This window comes from Argopecten irradians, chromosome 6 (genome assembly GCF_041381155.1).
Source record: "Argopecten irradians isolate NY chromosome 6, Ai_NY, whole genome shotgun sequence".
Lineage (NCBI taxonomy): Eukaryota > Metazoa > Mollusca > Bivalvia > Pectinida > Pectinidae > Argopecten > Argopecten irradians.
In genome coordinates this window covers 46,838,662-46,856,341 of record NC_091139.1, presented here as the reverse complement: position 1 = coordinate 46,856,341, position 17,680 = coordinate 46,838,662, and the positions used below count along the sequence as shown (strand labels likewise).

Sequence of the window (17,680 nt, the reverse complement as noted above, 5' to 3'; positions counted from 1 at the left end):
TTTGACTGATACTCCTGACGTAGAACAATGACAATGTATTTCTCGTGTTTTATTTGACTGATACTCCTGACGTAGAACAATGACAATGTATTTCTCGTGTTTTATTTGACTGATACTCCTGACGTAGAACAATGACAATGTATTTCTCATGTTTTATTTGACTGGTACTCCTGACGTAGAACAATGACAATGTATTTCTCGTGTTTTATTTGACTGATACTCCTGACGTAGAACAATGACAATGTATTTCTCGTGTTTTATTTGACTGATACTCCTGACGTAGAACAATGACAATGTATTTCTCGTGTTTTATTTGACTGATACTCCTGACGTAGAACAATGACAATGTATTTCTCGTGTTTTATTTGACTGATACTCCTGACGTAGAACAATGACAATGTATTTCTCGTGTTTTATTTGACTGATACTCCTGACGTAGAACAATGACAATGTATTTCTCGTGTTTTATTTGACTGATACTCCTGACGTAGAACAATGACAATGTATTTCTCGTGTTTTATTTGACTGATACTCCTGACGTAGAACAATGAACAATGTATTTCTCGTATTTCATTTGATTGATACTCCTGACGTAGAACAATGACAATGTATTTCTCGTGTTTTATTCAACTGGTACTCGAGTAACGTGAGTAGAACAATGACAATGTATTTCTCGTGTTTTATTTGACTGATACTCCTGACGTAGAACAATGACAATGTATTTCTCGTGTTTTATTTGACTGATACTCTGACGTAGAACAATGACAATGTATTTCTCGTGTTTTATTTGACTGATACTCCTGACGTAGAACAATGACAATGTATTTCTCGTGTTTTATTTGACTGATACTCCTGACGTAGAACAATGACAATGTATTTCTCGTGTTTTATTTGACTGATACTCCTGACGTAGAACAATGACAATGTATTTCTCGTGTTTTATTTGACTGATACTCCTGACGTAGAACAATGACAATGTATTTCTCGTGTTTTATTTGACTGATACTCCTGACGTAGAACAATGACAATGTATTTCTCGTGTTTTATTTGACTGATACTCCTGACGTAGAACAATGACAATGTATTTCTCGTGTTTTATTTGACTGATACTCATGACGTAGAACAATGACAATGTATTTCTCGTGTTTTATTTATAACTGATACTCCTGACGTAGAACAATGACAATGTATTTCTCGTGTTTTATTTGACTGATACTCCTGACGTAGAACAATGACAATGTATTTCTCGTGTTTTATTTGACTGATACTCCTGACGTAGAACAATGACAATGTATTTCTCGTGTTTTATTTGACTGATACTCCTGACGTAGAACAATGACAATGTATTTCTCGTGTTTTATTTGACTGATACTCCTGACGTAGAACAATGACAATGTATTTCTCGTGTTTTATTTGACTGATACTCCTGACGTAGAACAATGACAATGTATTTCTCGTGTTTTATTTGACTGATACTCCTGACGTAGAACAATGACAATGTATTTCTCGTGTTTTATTTGACTGATACTCCTGACGTAGAACAATGACAATGTATTTCTCGTGTTTTATTTGACTGATACTCCTGACGTAGAACAATGACAATGTATTTCTCGTGTTTTATTTGACTGATACTCCTGACGTAGAACAATGACAATGTATTTCTCGTGTTTTATTTGACTGATACTCCTGACGTAGAACAATGACAATGTATTTCTCGTGTTTTATTTGACTGATACTCATGAGGTAGAACAATGACAATGTATTTCTCGTGTTTTATTTGACTGATACTCATGACGTAGAACAATGACAATGTATTTTTCGTGTTTTATTTGACTGATACTCCTGACGTAGAACAATGACAATGTATTTCTCGTGTTTTATTTGACTGATACTCCTGACGTAGAACAATGACAATGTATTTCTCGTGTTTTATTTGACTGATACTCCTGACGTAGAACAATGACAATGTATTTCTCGTGTTTTATTTGACTGATACTCCTGACGTAGAACAATGACAATGTATTTCTCGTGTTTTATTTGACTGATACTCATGAAGTAGAACAATGACAATGTATTTCTCGTGTTTTATTTGACTGATACTCCTGACGTAGAACAATGACAATGTATTTCTCGTGTTTTATTTGACTGATACTCCTGACGTAGAACAATGACAATGTATTTCTCGTGTTTTATTTGACTGATACTCCTGACGTAGAACAATGACAATGTATTTCTCGTGTTTTATTTGACTGATACTCCTGACGTAGAACAATGACAATGTATTTCTCGTGTTTTATTTGACTGATACTCCTGACGTAGAACAATGACAATGTATTTCTCGTGTTTTATTTGACTGATACTCCTGACGTAGAACAATGACAATGTATTTCTCGTGTTTTATTTGACTGATACTCCTGACGTAGAACAATGACAATGTATTTCTCGTGTTTTATTTGACTGATACTCCTGACGTAGAACAATGACAATGTATTTCTCGTGTTCTCATGTTTTATTTGACTGGTACTCAAGACGTAGAACAATGACAATGTATTTCTCGTGTTTTATTTGACTGATACTCCTGACGTAGAACAATGACAATGTATTTCTCGTGTTTTATTTGACTGATACTCCTGACGTAGAACAATGACAATGTATTTCTCGTGTTTTATTTGACTGATACTCCTGACGTAGAACAATGACAATGTATTTCTCGTGTTTTATTTGACTGATACTCCTGATCGTCGTAGAACAATGACAATGTATTTCTCGTGTTTTATTTGACTGATACTCCTGACGTAGAACAATGACAATGTATTTCTCGTGTTTTATTTGACTGATACTCCTGACGTAGAACAATGACAATGTATTTCTCGTGTTTTATTTGACTGATACTCCTGACGTAGAACAATGACAATGTATTTCTCGTGTTTTATTTGATTTAACTATTGTAATAATGTGGAGATTAAGGGTAAATATTGAAAAGACGAAATGTATGGCTTTAGCAAAGGTCGTAGAAATTAATAATGTAATTCAATCAAAACACACGAATGACGTAAATCTTCAAAGAAACAGCGCAAGTGTGTTTGTTTACACCAAAACGCGTGGCATGGATATCTTTAAATATACTAACCACAGTGACGTCACGCGATTTTGAGGTACAAAAGGGAACTAGTATAAACTGAGAGATAACAAGCACCTGTAAGAAGGCTCTATAACTGTAGATATGTTATGCCTTCATCAACAAAGGAACGTTTTATAACCAAACAAGGACATAGTCATTCAGATCCCCCGCCAATGGAGATATCAAAGCTGAAGTAAGTTTGATTTTGGAGACTTATGTGTATGAAAAAAAAACAGGAAAAAGGAAGTTGAGCGAAAGAAAGATGGAGTATAATTCAAGTAGAGTGGGGCTGCAATTGTTGAATCAGGTATACAGCCTTGACATTTATATTAGACTATATACACAAAGATGGGTGGAGTTTTGCAAAGTAATATTTACCATTTACCATGATATATTCAGCAATGTTTCCATGGTAACGGAAAAAGTGCAAAAAAATGAAAACCTAAAAATAGCAAAAGGCACTACTAGACCATAAGAACAATGTGTCTATGAAGTTTCGTGGAAATATCTCTGCTGGTTTTAGAGTTATGCTCCGGAAACGAACCTGGTACAAAAATATGATATTTTCAGCAATGTTTCCATGGTTACAGAAAAAAGCACAAAAAGTGAAAACCTAAAAATAGCAAAAGACACTACTAGACCATAAGAACAATGTGTCTATGAAGTTTAATGGAAATATCTCTGTTGGTTTTAGAGTTGTGCTCCGGAAACGATTCTTACACAAAAATCTGCCATTTTCAGCGATGTTTCCATGGTTACACAAAAAAGTACAAAAAGTGAAAACCTTAAAATAGCAAAAGGCACTACTAGACCATAAGACTAATGTGCCTATGGAGTTCCGTGCATATATCTCAACCGGTTTTCCAGTTATGCTGCGGAAACGAACCTGGTACAAAAATATGATATTTTCAGCAATGTTTCCATGGTTACGGAAAAAGTGCAAAAAATGAAAACCTAAAAATAGCAAAAGGCACTACTAGACCATAAGAACAATGTGTCTATGAAGTTTCATGGAAATATCTCTGTTGGTTTTAGAGTTGTGCTCCGGAAACGATTCTTACACAAAAATCTGCCATTTTCAGCAATGTTTCCATGGTTACAGAAAAAAGTACAAAAAGTGAAAACCTTAAAATAGCAAAAGGCACTACTAGACCAAAAGACTAATGTGCCTATGGAGTTCCGTGCATATATCTCAACCGGTTTTCCAGTTATGCTGCGGAAACGAACCTGGTACAAAAATATGATATTTTCAGCAATGTTTCCATGGTTACGGAAAAAAGCACAAAAAGTGAAAACCTAAAAATAGCAAAAGGCACTACTAGACCATAAGAACAATGTGTCTATGAAGTTTCATGGAAATATCTCTGCTGGTTTTAGAGTTGTGCTCCGAAAACGATTCTTACACAAAAATCTGCCATTTTCAGCAATGTTTCCATGGTTACAGAAAAAAGTACAAAAAGTGAAAACCTTAAAATAGCAAAAGGCACTACTAGACCATAAGACCAATGTGTGTATGAAGTTTCGTGGAAATATTTCTATTGGTTTTAGAGTTATGCTCCGGAAACCATTCGTACGGACGGACGGACGGACGGACGGAACCCATTTGTATATTCCCCGCCAACTTCGTTGGGCGGGGGATAATAAAACACGTGTCGATAACTGCAGAACACTTGCGAAATGCCGACAGTTTTCGACACCACTAGTAACCTCGTCAAGGTCAAATCGGGTTACTAAAGATTAGTATGGGAAGTGAAAAACATCGTATTCATACAGCTAAAACATTTCAAGATGAATGGCAGACCGTTGCTATACAGCGCTATGGACTATGGTAAATTAATACCTACCTTAACTTTCCCGTAAAACGGCAGAAATTCAACAAGAGATCCCAGAGGGATCTTGGCGCCCACCAAAGAATGATCTATATCTAACAATGGAAAGAGGGATCTTTTCCCTGCTTTTCAGACTTTTTCAAACATACTACATACAAAATTTAAGAGAGCTCGCTTCACTAATTACTGAGAAACAACAGCGGTGAAATCCAAGATAGAGGCCGGTTGGCCATCTTGTTGACCGATCAGTCCCAAAGGTACTATGCACAACTAGGGTCCAAGGGGAACCTACAACCTATGCATGGAATTTGAGATATATCCCTTCAGTAATTTCTGACAAATAGCGATAACTATCAAAATCCAAGATGGCGGCAGGTCGGCCATCTTGTTGACCAATCAGTTACGAAATGCGAAATGCAAAACTAGGGCCCTAGGGGAACCTACATATGAAATTTGAGAAAGATCCCGTCAATACTTTCTGAGAAATAGCGGTAACAAACTTTAACTATCAAAATCCAAGATGGCCACCGGTCAGCCATTTTGTTGACCGATCAGTCCCAAAATGCAATATGCAGAACTAGGGTCCTAGGGGAACTTACATATGGAATTTGAGAAAGATCCCTTCAGTACTATCTGAGAATTAGAGGTAACAAACTTTAACTATCAAAATCCAAGATGGTCGCCTGTCGGTCATTTTGTTGACCGATCGGTCCCAAAATGCAATATGCACAACTAGGGCCCCAGGGGAACCTACATATGAAATTTGAGAAAGATCCCTTCAGTACTTTCTGAGAAATAGCAGTAACAAACTTTAAATATCAAAATCCAAGATGACCACCTGTCAGCCATTTTGTTGACCGATCGGTCCCAAAATGCAATATGCACAACTAGGGTCCTAGGGGAACTTACATATGAAATTCGAGAAAGATCCCTTCAGTACTTTCTGAAAATTAGCGGTAACAAACTTTAACTATCAAAATCCAAGATGGCCGCCGGTCAGCCATTTTGTTAACCCCTTACTCCAAACTACGCATTTCTACGCATTTTCGTGTCGGTGTTATAAAAATCGCAATATCTCCCTTATTTGTTGAGCTATCGGGATACTGTTTACATCCTGTAAAACTACAGATAATAGCCGACAACTTTTGTTCTGAGAAAAAAATCATTTAGCATCGTCTTTTTTCTCTTTCAATGATTTAAAAATTCATGCCAACTTAATTCCGAGCATTTTGAAATTGTTGACGTCGTGTGTCAGACGGCGTAACCGCCGGAGCGAAGATCCGACATTGCATCTCGAATTATGCAACAAGTAGCAAGAAATAATACTTGTATTTCAAGGATTTTGTAGTTGATAATGTCAATTTTATGTGTGACTAATCATATTGAAAGAAATCCGTTCTAACATTATTTTTTCTCGTAGTATTAGTACATGTAATAAGTACCGTGTGTACTACACAGTAAACTTCGACAAAATTCTAATACAAAATAAACAAAATATCTATTTAACCATACATACCAAGAAAGCCGAGAAACCACTGGTCAAAATACACAAATTTGTAATTCATTACATGCCGAAATAAGTTTTCTATTGCCTCTACAAATCAGCTAGTAGTTTCGACGGAAATCGCGGTCCGGTTCAATTTCTAATATGTTGACGTCATTGGTACAAAACAAGCACCTGTGCGATGAAGATGGGTATCGATTCTGAGTTGATTTTCTCAAACGATATAAATATAAGATAAAATTCACACAAGAAACATATTCAATTTATCATTAGAATAATGAACATTGTTTGATATTTGACGATCAAGAACAAGAATTATATGATGCAAGCTGACGACAGCGATCGATATCTATTTATAGTAGTAGGGTATTTCCTGACCGGGACAGCCACTTTCGATTTACAACACGGCCATGTGCAGAATGAAGATGTACATGTATGTGGACATTTTACCTAAATAGTTACCTAAACAACATGACCAACCTTCTGATTATGATATTCAACGAACAAACTTTGAAGTGATATCAACGTTATTGATGATACAAGCCTACATAACAGTTGTTATGAACATACATTGACAGCTGAATTATACTGTAACTGCACCACTTCCGGTCATGGCCGAAGACAGTCGATTCTATGATCAGCTCTCCGATTCTACAAGCAATTGTGTGAATTGTGTGGATTCAGACGAACTATCGTACACCAATGTGAACTCTAAAACGATGCAAAACCCTTACACGTTCAATGCAAGTAATCAATCTGGAAATAATGATAATTCCGAAGAAAATTGCGGTGAGTACAGTTTACGTAACACCAGCACGAACACAAGTAGTCGTACAGAAGCGGACACTTCCAACACTGATCAATCATGTCCTGATATAAGTCAGATACAGAATCAACAGTTTATAGACGAACTTGACCAAACCCTGTATAATTTGCCAAGAGATTCCTATATACCCAGATTACTGACTTTAACAAAGCATGATGATAATGTCCTCCAGTGGTATAGGCAAACATTGTTCAAACGAGCACAAACTGTTCCAAACTGTCCGCAACGTACCCTTATTTCGAGGAAGTCTACCCAAACAAGTTCCAAAAGTGAGAAATATGCCAAAGACTGTCATATTATAAATATGTTTATATGTGGAGACGATTCAGAAATAAACAGTGTATTTACTAAAGGTAGAGATGAGGCTCTAGACCATGAAACCAGACCAAAGGAAATTCTAAGATCGCTCCAATGTGATAATAATGCTCAAAGTACTACTCCAAGTACCTCACAAAACCACTCTTCTGTAAACCTGAACACGTCAAGAATTCCGAATCCAACATTACATACAGTGTTAGAACGTTTAGACAATATTGAAATGACATTGAAGTGTAATACAGTTACGGAGAAAAGATTAATAAATGAACTTGAAAGTATCAAAAAAGAAAACGAAAGTCTTTGTGTTATCATAAGGGACCTTCGAAATACAATTTTGAACAGTGGAACTTCTACAACGTATGCGTCAATTTTGAAATCGCCGAAAGTCGACAGAATACCGCCCGTTCAGAGCCCCACCGATACCGTACTCACATTACCGAGTGATACAAACGACTGTTCGAGTGAAAGCGCAGCCAACCATGCAGAACGAGGAAACGTAGATAGCTCACTAACTGACAGACCGGTTTCAAGTGCGTGTAACGGTACCGGTACCGCTAATAAAAGTGTAAACACAACACCGGGGATACAAAACAGACAGACGCACGCGAACGAAAGACGTGAATATACACCAACCACGTATTTAAAATCAAAATCACCCGAAAAACGTGAGCACCGAAATAACTATATGAAAACCAACGCATATACCAATACTAGTGAACTTACCGAACGTCAAAATCACGGTGGTCCACCAACTGACGTCTTTGTAGGAGTAAAACGGAGAAAATCAGCTCGGTTGTACCTGTGTGGCATCGGTGACGAATCCACAGAATCTGGTATTACTAGATATGTAACGGACAAAGGAATCAAAGTCACTGATCTCGTACTATTCATTAACAAAGGGAATACATATTCGGCAAAACTCAACGTCAGCACGGATAACCCAGATATCCTTCTTAGAGACGATTTCTGGCCTGAGGATATCCTATGCCGTCCCTGGGTAAACCGTAACCAATGGGAAAAGCAGAGACAGGAGACATTCACGCGTCGCAGTAGCGGTTCGCGACGAAGGTTTGACTCTCGTAGTAATCAGAGAGGGACATACCGTTATAATAGATCACGTCAAAATGACTTTGATACAGAGTGTAGTTATAATCGTGATTGGAAGGAGGGTTTTCGCCACAATGAAAATGACTATGAATATCATGAAGATTATAGGGATGAGACACGTCATTCTGAATTTGACTATTAATCAGACAATTTCAATGGTAACTACCAAGAAGATTCCCATCGCCGAGCACATAATAGTGATAATGAACAATTTGTGAACAAACAATGGGCGAAGAGATCGCTGGGGAACAGAACGATACAAATAGAACAATTAAATGGATTACAGACTTTACAAAATGAACAATAAAAATCTACTTATTTGCTTACTATTACTCTTAATGAACTTGTCTATCACTACATGGAATGTAAGAGGTATCGGATCTTCGGGTCTATGTGTGAAGAAATTTATGAGTGAAACAGCTAGTGACGTAATTATCCTCACGGAGGCAAATGTGGACAACGATAAGTTGAGTATTCTTGATGATATTCATTCAGACTATTTTGTTGCTCCAAGGCCTAAGCCCACAGACGGTACAACGGATAAACAGAAGACTGTTATCATGATTAAAAATACAATATATCACAGCGTAAATATACTTGAAAACTCATGTACGGATCGGATCGTCGTTATACAAATAAGTAACAACGAAATTGATTGTCTTACTATAGTTGGAATATACATGCCCAGTAACAATGACTTGAATTTATATGGCTCAATATTACAGCAATTACGAGATACTTGCCTCTTTTACTCACGAACCGGAAAAGTTATCATAGCGGGAGATTTGAATGCGCGATTAAATGAAACCCCAGAACACTACGCTTTGAAGCACAAATCCAACGAAATGAAAACTTTAATAAACGACACGAATCTTAAAATTGTAAACTTAAACAACATTTGTACTGGATACAGATATACTTTCTCTCCAATGAAATCTATGTTGGATTATATATGTATTGACGAGCAGCTTCGACCTTATTTGCAACATGCAGAGATATTTGCGACTGCAGAGACAGATATCGCGTCGGACCACTTACCAGTAACGTGTTACTTATTAATTCCTATTCAACATACATATTCCAATGAACCAATACTATCCGATGATTCGCGATCTTGGAAAAAAGCAACTGTTGAGAACTTGATTCTGTATCAGCGCCAACTCTCAGAAAGGCTCAAACTACTCGAAGATATGCCTCTTAGGACTCAATATGATATAGACGCTTATACAGAAATACTTACCTTGTCGATAATCATGTCAGCAAACTTGACAATACCCCCCACCCCCCCCCCTCCACCCCCCACCCCCACCCCCCCCCCCCCCACGTCTCAAACCGTACTGGACACGTGATGTCAGAACCGCTCACAAGCATGCGCTAAACGCAAGGAAACAATGGATTTACGATGGTCGACCAAGAGGATTTCATAACAAATCATATAAGGAATATAAGGAAGCAAAGCGTTTATTTAGAACTACTCATGATTTAGCCTACGAACAATACAGACAAGAGCTTGAAATGGAGCTTGAAAATACAGCGGATTGTGACATTAGGTTGTTTTGGAAAATCATTCGCCAAAGAAAATGTCCGAAAACAGATCGAAGCCAAAGAATAATTTTTAACAACAACCCTCATGATACACCACGGGAAATATCTGAAGCATTCGCAAGATATTTCGAAGGAATATATCAAACTCCACTATTTCGAGAAAATATTATGACACTATCCGAAGAATATACAGATCAAGAGGCTCAAAATATGCTCAACGCACCGTTTACATTCAATGAACTCAGAGATGCTATTCAGGATACTAAACTCAACAAGGCACCAGGTGTTGACAACGTATGTAACGAACATCTGAAATATGGAGGACGCGATTTACTGTTATGCACTCTACGGTTATTAAAAGCAATCCAAACATGTCATTTTATTCCGAAGACATGGAAACGCGACATCATTATTCCTATATACAAAGGTGGAAACAAATCCAAACAAAATCCGGACAATTATAGACCAGTTTCGCTGCTACCAGCATTATACAAGATCATGGAAAAGTTGCTTCATTTAAGACTTCAAGATTGGCTCCTACTGACGAAAAACAAACTGTGTATACAACAACAAGGATTTCAAAAGAAATTAAGTTGTGAAACTGTAGCATTCAACCTTCGAGAATGTATTCATTACAATATCGAAAAACATAGCAATGTATACGCCGCTTTCCTGGACACTCGTAAAGCATTCGATACAGTATGGCATGAGGGAATTCTGAAGAAAGTGTATGATTTTGGCATAAGGGGACACACATTTGAAATTATTCGTAATTCCTATACAGACATTTCAAGCGCCGTAATGACCCATGGAACTCGATCTCGCTGGATTGCAGTACGGTCCGGAATCCGTCAAGGAGGAGTGACGTCAACATTTTTATATCTGATTTATATCAATGACCTTTTGAAGGAATTAGAATCAACAAAGTTTGGAGCAAGAATCTCTGAGATAAATTGTGGTAATCCAGCGTTAGCAGATGATCTGGCATTATTGGCTACAAATTCTGCGTCATTACAAGAATTTTTAAATATATGTGGGCGGTACTCGAACACATGGCAGTTCGAATACAATGCAAGTAAAAGTGCAGTCCTAGTCTTTGGAAAAACTACTATTAACCCTAACTACAATTGGACATTGAACACAACAAGTCTAACAATTGAAACTTCGTACAAACATGTTGGAATGCTGATAACTTCTAACCTTAAAGTTGGTGATGCAATATCAAATGGAATTCAAAAAGGAAGGAAATCATTTAATCTTATGACAAAGTTTGGTCAAGATTGCAAAACTACAAACCCTACGGTAATCGCCGGGCTATATAGGAAAGTCATCCTACCCAGCGTTTTATACGGGTCACAATTCTGGAATAAACTACTATTCAAAGACGTTCAACGACTCAATGTCTTCCAACATGAAATCGTTAAACGAACCCAGTGCTTTATAAAACCTACTCGATCAGACATTGCCGAGCCAATGCTCGGAATGCGAAGAATCGGCGCAGAGATCGACAAAAAAAACCTACTATTTCTACAAGCTATTATCGCTTTGCCATCAAAAACATTAACAAAACAAATATTTTTGTCGCGATTATACCAGTATTTGGATCAACCTTCTGTACAAACTGGATTTATTCCTGATATTATAAAGCTTTTGAAAAATTATACTCTTCAGTGTCATCTTATAACATATGTAAAGGCAGCACAATTTCCCTCCAAAATTATGTGGAAAAGGATAGTTAACTCATCGATATCTAACAGTGAAAATATGTTATTAAGAGATCGAATGCACGCGGAAGGAGATTTCCTAAGATTCCAATATATACATTGCACATACAGTTCACCTCATATATTATGGAAACTACATTGCACACCCACAACACGATACGTTGCCAAAATGCTAGCCTTTGCTCCAACTTGGAATGAAACAGTGTGCGAAAAATGTGAAGAACTGTATATAGATCCCGTCTTACATTTTACTACTAAGTGTCAGCATACAAAATTGGACAGGATTCAATTCATGGAGAAGGTTCTCGCGACATATGGACCGGAAGTGTGCACTTATATTGATGATATATCCCACGAACACTTTTTGAGAATACTGTTCGGAATGGACTGCCAAGAATTCAAAAATATGTTTACCTCAAGGGCAGAATATATGCTGTATAAAGACGGCGTACAATTTCTGGAAATTTCGTCAAGACATTTTCACCAGTATAAAAACTTGTTCTGAAGAAGCCTTGTTAAAATATCCTGTATGTAGACTTTAATAGAATCTGGCTACTCATTTGATATGTAAAACTGTAAAGTTTTGAGAAATCCTTTTATTTTGTAAATCTCATCTTTGAGGAATAAAAAAATTGATTGATTGATTGATTCCAATTATAAGGCACATTTATGTTGAGTAAGTATATTTGAATTTCTCTATACAAAATATACAAAATACATTATCAGGTTGTAATTCTAGAGCAAAATTCATAAGAATGAATTGCACTGTGATATACTTCAATGTATATACATAGCATGTTTTGTATTATAAATATAGGTACCCCCCCCCAACACACACACACACACTTTTTGTCTGTGGGCCTATTGAAATAGCATAACATCTGTTTATATGGGTTTGTGTAAGTAATTGTTACATGAATGAAAAGGCTCTGTTATTTAACAAATAAATTCTACAGATTTAGACCATTATTTGACCAATATACAATGTACATATGTTGTGGTCACAATCTATTTCCACCCCTACATGTAGATGTACAATGTATAGTGTTACTGCATATTCAAGTTGCTAAAATGGTATTAACATGCATATGTTTGATATGTCTTTGTCCAAATTCAAGCAATACATGAACATTTATGTCATGTCAGATTTTGTTCTAAAATGGAATATACAACAAATATAAATAATTAAGTAGTAGATATACAGTGTATATACGCAATTGTATATGGTTTTAGTGGTATTTTATGTATAACTGGTAAGATGTATAAGTACTGTGTACATGGACCATGTATATATTTGTAGGCGGTATTCAAATTCGCAGTTGATCAATCCCTCAGTTCAAGGTTTACAAACATGTACTCCAATGATCTGTCTCTTCATTATTTACTATAGAACACCAGAAATTGATACCCAGAGGATTTATGTACAAGAAAAACATATTATATTACATTAGTTAAATTGTGAAGAAAAAGATAAAATAAAAATAATATCTCATCTTCTTTTCAGGGATTTTTCTTACCTGTAATGATCAGTTATTAAATTATACTGCCAACCAGAAGTTTTAATGGAAGATAGGTGAAACTTTGAGAAATCCGCTAGATTATATTACTGCAAAGGTAAGAGCAAACATGTTTCTTAAGTTCAATTAATCAGAAATGGATCACAGGGACCTGGCACAAATTTTTTAACCAACAGTATACATATATAAATTATAGTATCATACACATGTATACTCATTCTGTTGGTTAAAACATTTCGTGCCAGGTCCCTGTGTGATGAATCAAGAGTTTTTTGGAAACTTATTTTGGATCATTTTTTTATATATATAGAAAGGTGTTTTCACCATTTTTCACATTCATGATAACACCTTGGAATTTATACCGAATATGCATCTTTATTAGTCTAAGATCTATTTTTAAGTGTAACTTTCTAAGCACTGGTGTATTCAATATGAGCAAGATTTTTTTTGAAAGGTATTTAACTATATACATGTACATATATGCATGTAACATGTACATGTATTTATAATTAGTTACTTAGAGTGTACTATACATTTCATTTGATGCTTGTACAACCAGGGACTGCCATTCAAATGATTTTATGATTCTGGATGTTTTTCACAATGTTTGTTTTATTTTTTACAGGTACATCAGTTTGGACTACATGTATCTGGACATCAGTGGGTGACAACCTTAGGAAGATAACCAATCTCCTGTTATGAAACTGAAACTCAGCCAGTTCATCACCATTTTCCAATCTGCATTATTAAAAATACCATACCTGTGTCTGACTTTTGAGTTCTTTCTAATTTAATTCATACAGTTGTGAACTTTTACAAGTTATTGTGTTCAAAAAACATGACAGACACAATGTATAGACACATGCACATGGATATTCTATACATAAATAATGCAACCAAAGGCCAAAGATACAAGATATATGTACTGTCTACAATTCTGACAAGTCACAACACACATGTGCATGTACACCACAGGACTTTGGTTTTTATAGATATACAGTACACGGACACCTCATATATGTGTAACACAGTATTGCCCGTAAAAAGAGGTGTCTAAGGCCTGTGGTAGACGCCATTTATATATTTATCTGCAATATGATCAAGACAACATGCATGTACATGTATATGTTTGTAGATACAGCAGTGTATCTATGAAATGGACAAGACATATACGTGCAGTGTATCAACTAACTAAAGAGGAAATAACACACATGTACCAATGCATGGTATATACATTATGGTCAAGACACATCACAAATGTACATGTATGTACATTTGTATACATATATATGGGGATTTAGTGGATGGGGGGGTCTCCTGTCCTATAAATTAGCACCCTCTTTGCTTAGCTACATGTATAAAGCTATATACATGTAGATAGAGAATTGTACACATGCATAACATTTAACCCTATGAAACATTGAAATGTATATATATATATGCTTTATTTTCTTGTTTTAGTAAAGGTACAGGTAACATGCATAATTTGTTTCCATAAACGTGCAAGTCCCTGACTCTTACAAACTTTTGATTTGTCAACAATTATTCTGTTGATGGTATTGATACTTTTGTGTCGAAGTATAAGAAAAAGGTTATACTAGGTACATTGATAAATTAGTTGCCTTGGTAACTAGCAAATTACTGCAGTGTGCACACATATGAAGAGTACTGCATTGCAATTTTGATTATATCCATATGTAAACCTATTCATTCTGAACTTCTTGATTTCGAAACACGTGCGCTATCGGCTTACTACATATGACGGAATAGGTAAGAAATGATGTAATGTTGAATATTATTGACATTCAAAAACTGATCTATAATAATAAGACCCGTGCATAAATATAAAATATTTAAAATATTTAATGTTGTTAACAGTTAATGAGAAAAACAAAACGTTGTACAACATAATAGAATATATCTTTCCATGTTTCATTCGACTGGAGACCCACATAAATGTTTCTACATGTATGAGCAGAAAAATGCATTTTTGTGTAGGCTCGCTTTCGGTTGCCATGGTAACATTTTAGTCCCATACATAAATGATTTCTCTTCAAAAATCAATATGCATTTTGAAAGGTAACCAAAATTATAATATAAAACATTTTTGCTACAGTGAAAGCAAGACAGATTATAGCGCTAAATCAAAACATTTTCAAAAATCATTGGTTTGGAATATTTCTTCGTAACCATGTTAACAACCAAAACTAAATTGAAAATGTGACATCCAATGGAACTTCCGTCTCTTCTTTAATAATATACTTGATTATTAAGTTGTTAAATGAACATTTAAATCACTTTCATCGGCTTAAGAACTTTAAATGTAAGAAACTTTAACATTTTTATGAAAGTCCCAAATTCCGGTTACTATGGTAACGTCATGACGCAAAAACATAAGTTTTCATACCAAATCTGTAAAGGGTGTGATCTGAAGTTCCTAAATATATATGGGTTGATCACCATAATGTTGATGCAAAAGGGTGAAACATCACTTTGAAACAAAACATTGGGTTTTCATGAGTTCCACAAAAAATTCTTGGGAGTTAAGGGGTTAAGCGATCGGTCCCAAATGCAATATGCACAACTAGGGTCCTAGTGGAACCTACACATGAAATTTGAGAAAGATCCCTTCAGTACTTTCTGAGAAATAGCGGTAACAAACTTTAACTATCAAACTCCAAGATGGCCACCGGTCTGCCATTTTGTTGACCGATCAGTCCCAAAATACAATATGCACAACTAGGGTCCTAGGGGACCTTACATATGAAATTTGAGAAAGATCCCTTCAGCACTTTCTGAGGATTAGCGGTAACAAACTTTAACTATCAAAATCCAAGATGGCCGCCTGTCGGCCATTTTGTTGACCGATCGGTCCCAAAATGCAATATGCACAACTAGGGCCCCAGGGGAACCTACATGTGAAATTTGAAAAAAGATCCCTTCAGTACTTTCTGAGAAATAGCGGTAACAAGAATTGTTAACGGACGGACGGACGGAAGGACGGACGGACCACGGACGAAAGGCGATTTGAATAGCCCACCATCTGGTGATGGTGGGCAAAAAACAGCTTGCCGGTACTACAGTTCAAAATTCATTCCAATGCTGAAGATGTCGTAAAGGCGGTAGGAAAAGCGCCGAAACATTCCGTATAAGTATTACCTCTACGAAAACAGACGATACACATCGAAAGAACAACAATGGGGCACCCTAGGGGTACATATTACATGCGAGGTGTCGATAACTCGAGAGTATCGATAATAGCTGACTTTGCTCTAGTATCTAAAAATTTGAAACGATAAAGATAGAATGACTCTTTGTAAATTTCGAACGTCAAATCACGAATTTATAGTTGGAACTGGTAGATGGAAAAATATTAGTTATGAGAAAAATATCCGCTCTGCACTACTCAAGATATAGGTGACAAATTCCAATAATTGCTTAAATGTCCATCATTATCTAGATATAGGAATTCTTTTAATTGATAGCTACTTTTGGAAAAGACTGTGCTGAAATTTGACGAATTAATGAATTCCACCAGCATTGCTTCATTAAAGAAACTTGGTATATTTATAAGAATGATTTACAAAAATATTTACCCTCCTTCACGAAATATGAATGAATTTGTATGTTTAACTTATTGAAAGTTTCCTTTACTTACCATGCAGATTTATCACAATGAACAATTAACTTTAAATAACTACACATGTAACTTAAGTGTACTGAAATGGATGTCAATATGTCTGTATTGTGTATTTTCTCTATACATTGTAAATGTGAAAGAGAATTAAGTATGAAAGTTGAAAGCTTGAAAGATAGAAATGAATAATGGAAGGTTTATCGATTGAACAAAAACAGCATGACGAGATACACAGCGTCTAGTCCTAATAGGAAATCAAAGAAGCCTAGATACACAAGCAAAAGTAATTATATACGCTAGGTTACCTAAGGTCGAACTTTCAATATTTATGTTTTCATTAACATTGCCTTCAGGTTGAACAGCCTAATATATATTCCATACACAACTCGTCCACTTTTACTGCTACACCTTTACATGTATGATATCTAATCATTTGATGATAACTATTAAATAAACACGTATTTACGTATCATCGAAACATCGCAAAAGAAACATTCACTGGTTGTAAGAGTCTTACAGATCAAAATAAAAAAGACGACAAGTACACTTGAA

At 35.8% G+C, this 17,680-nt stretch overlaps 1 long non-coding RNA gene across 1 annotated transcript; it reads left to right on the top strand.

The window, feature by feature from the left end:
• Positions 1 to 10,092: 10,092 nt before the first annotated feature.
• On the top strand, positions 10,093 to 14,413 carry LOC138326086 (uncharacterized). Its single transcript, XR_011208869.1, has 3 exons — positions 10,093 to 12,501; positions 13,479 to 13,588; positions 14,117 to 14,413. It is a non-coding gene; the product is annotated as an uncharacterized lncRNA (long non-coding RNA).
• Positions 14,414 to 17,680: the final 3,267 nt, after the last annotated feature.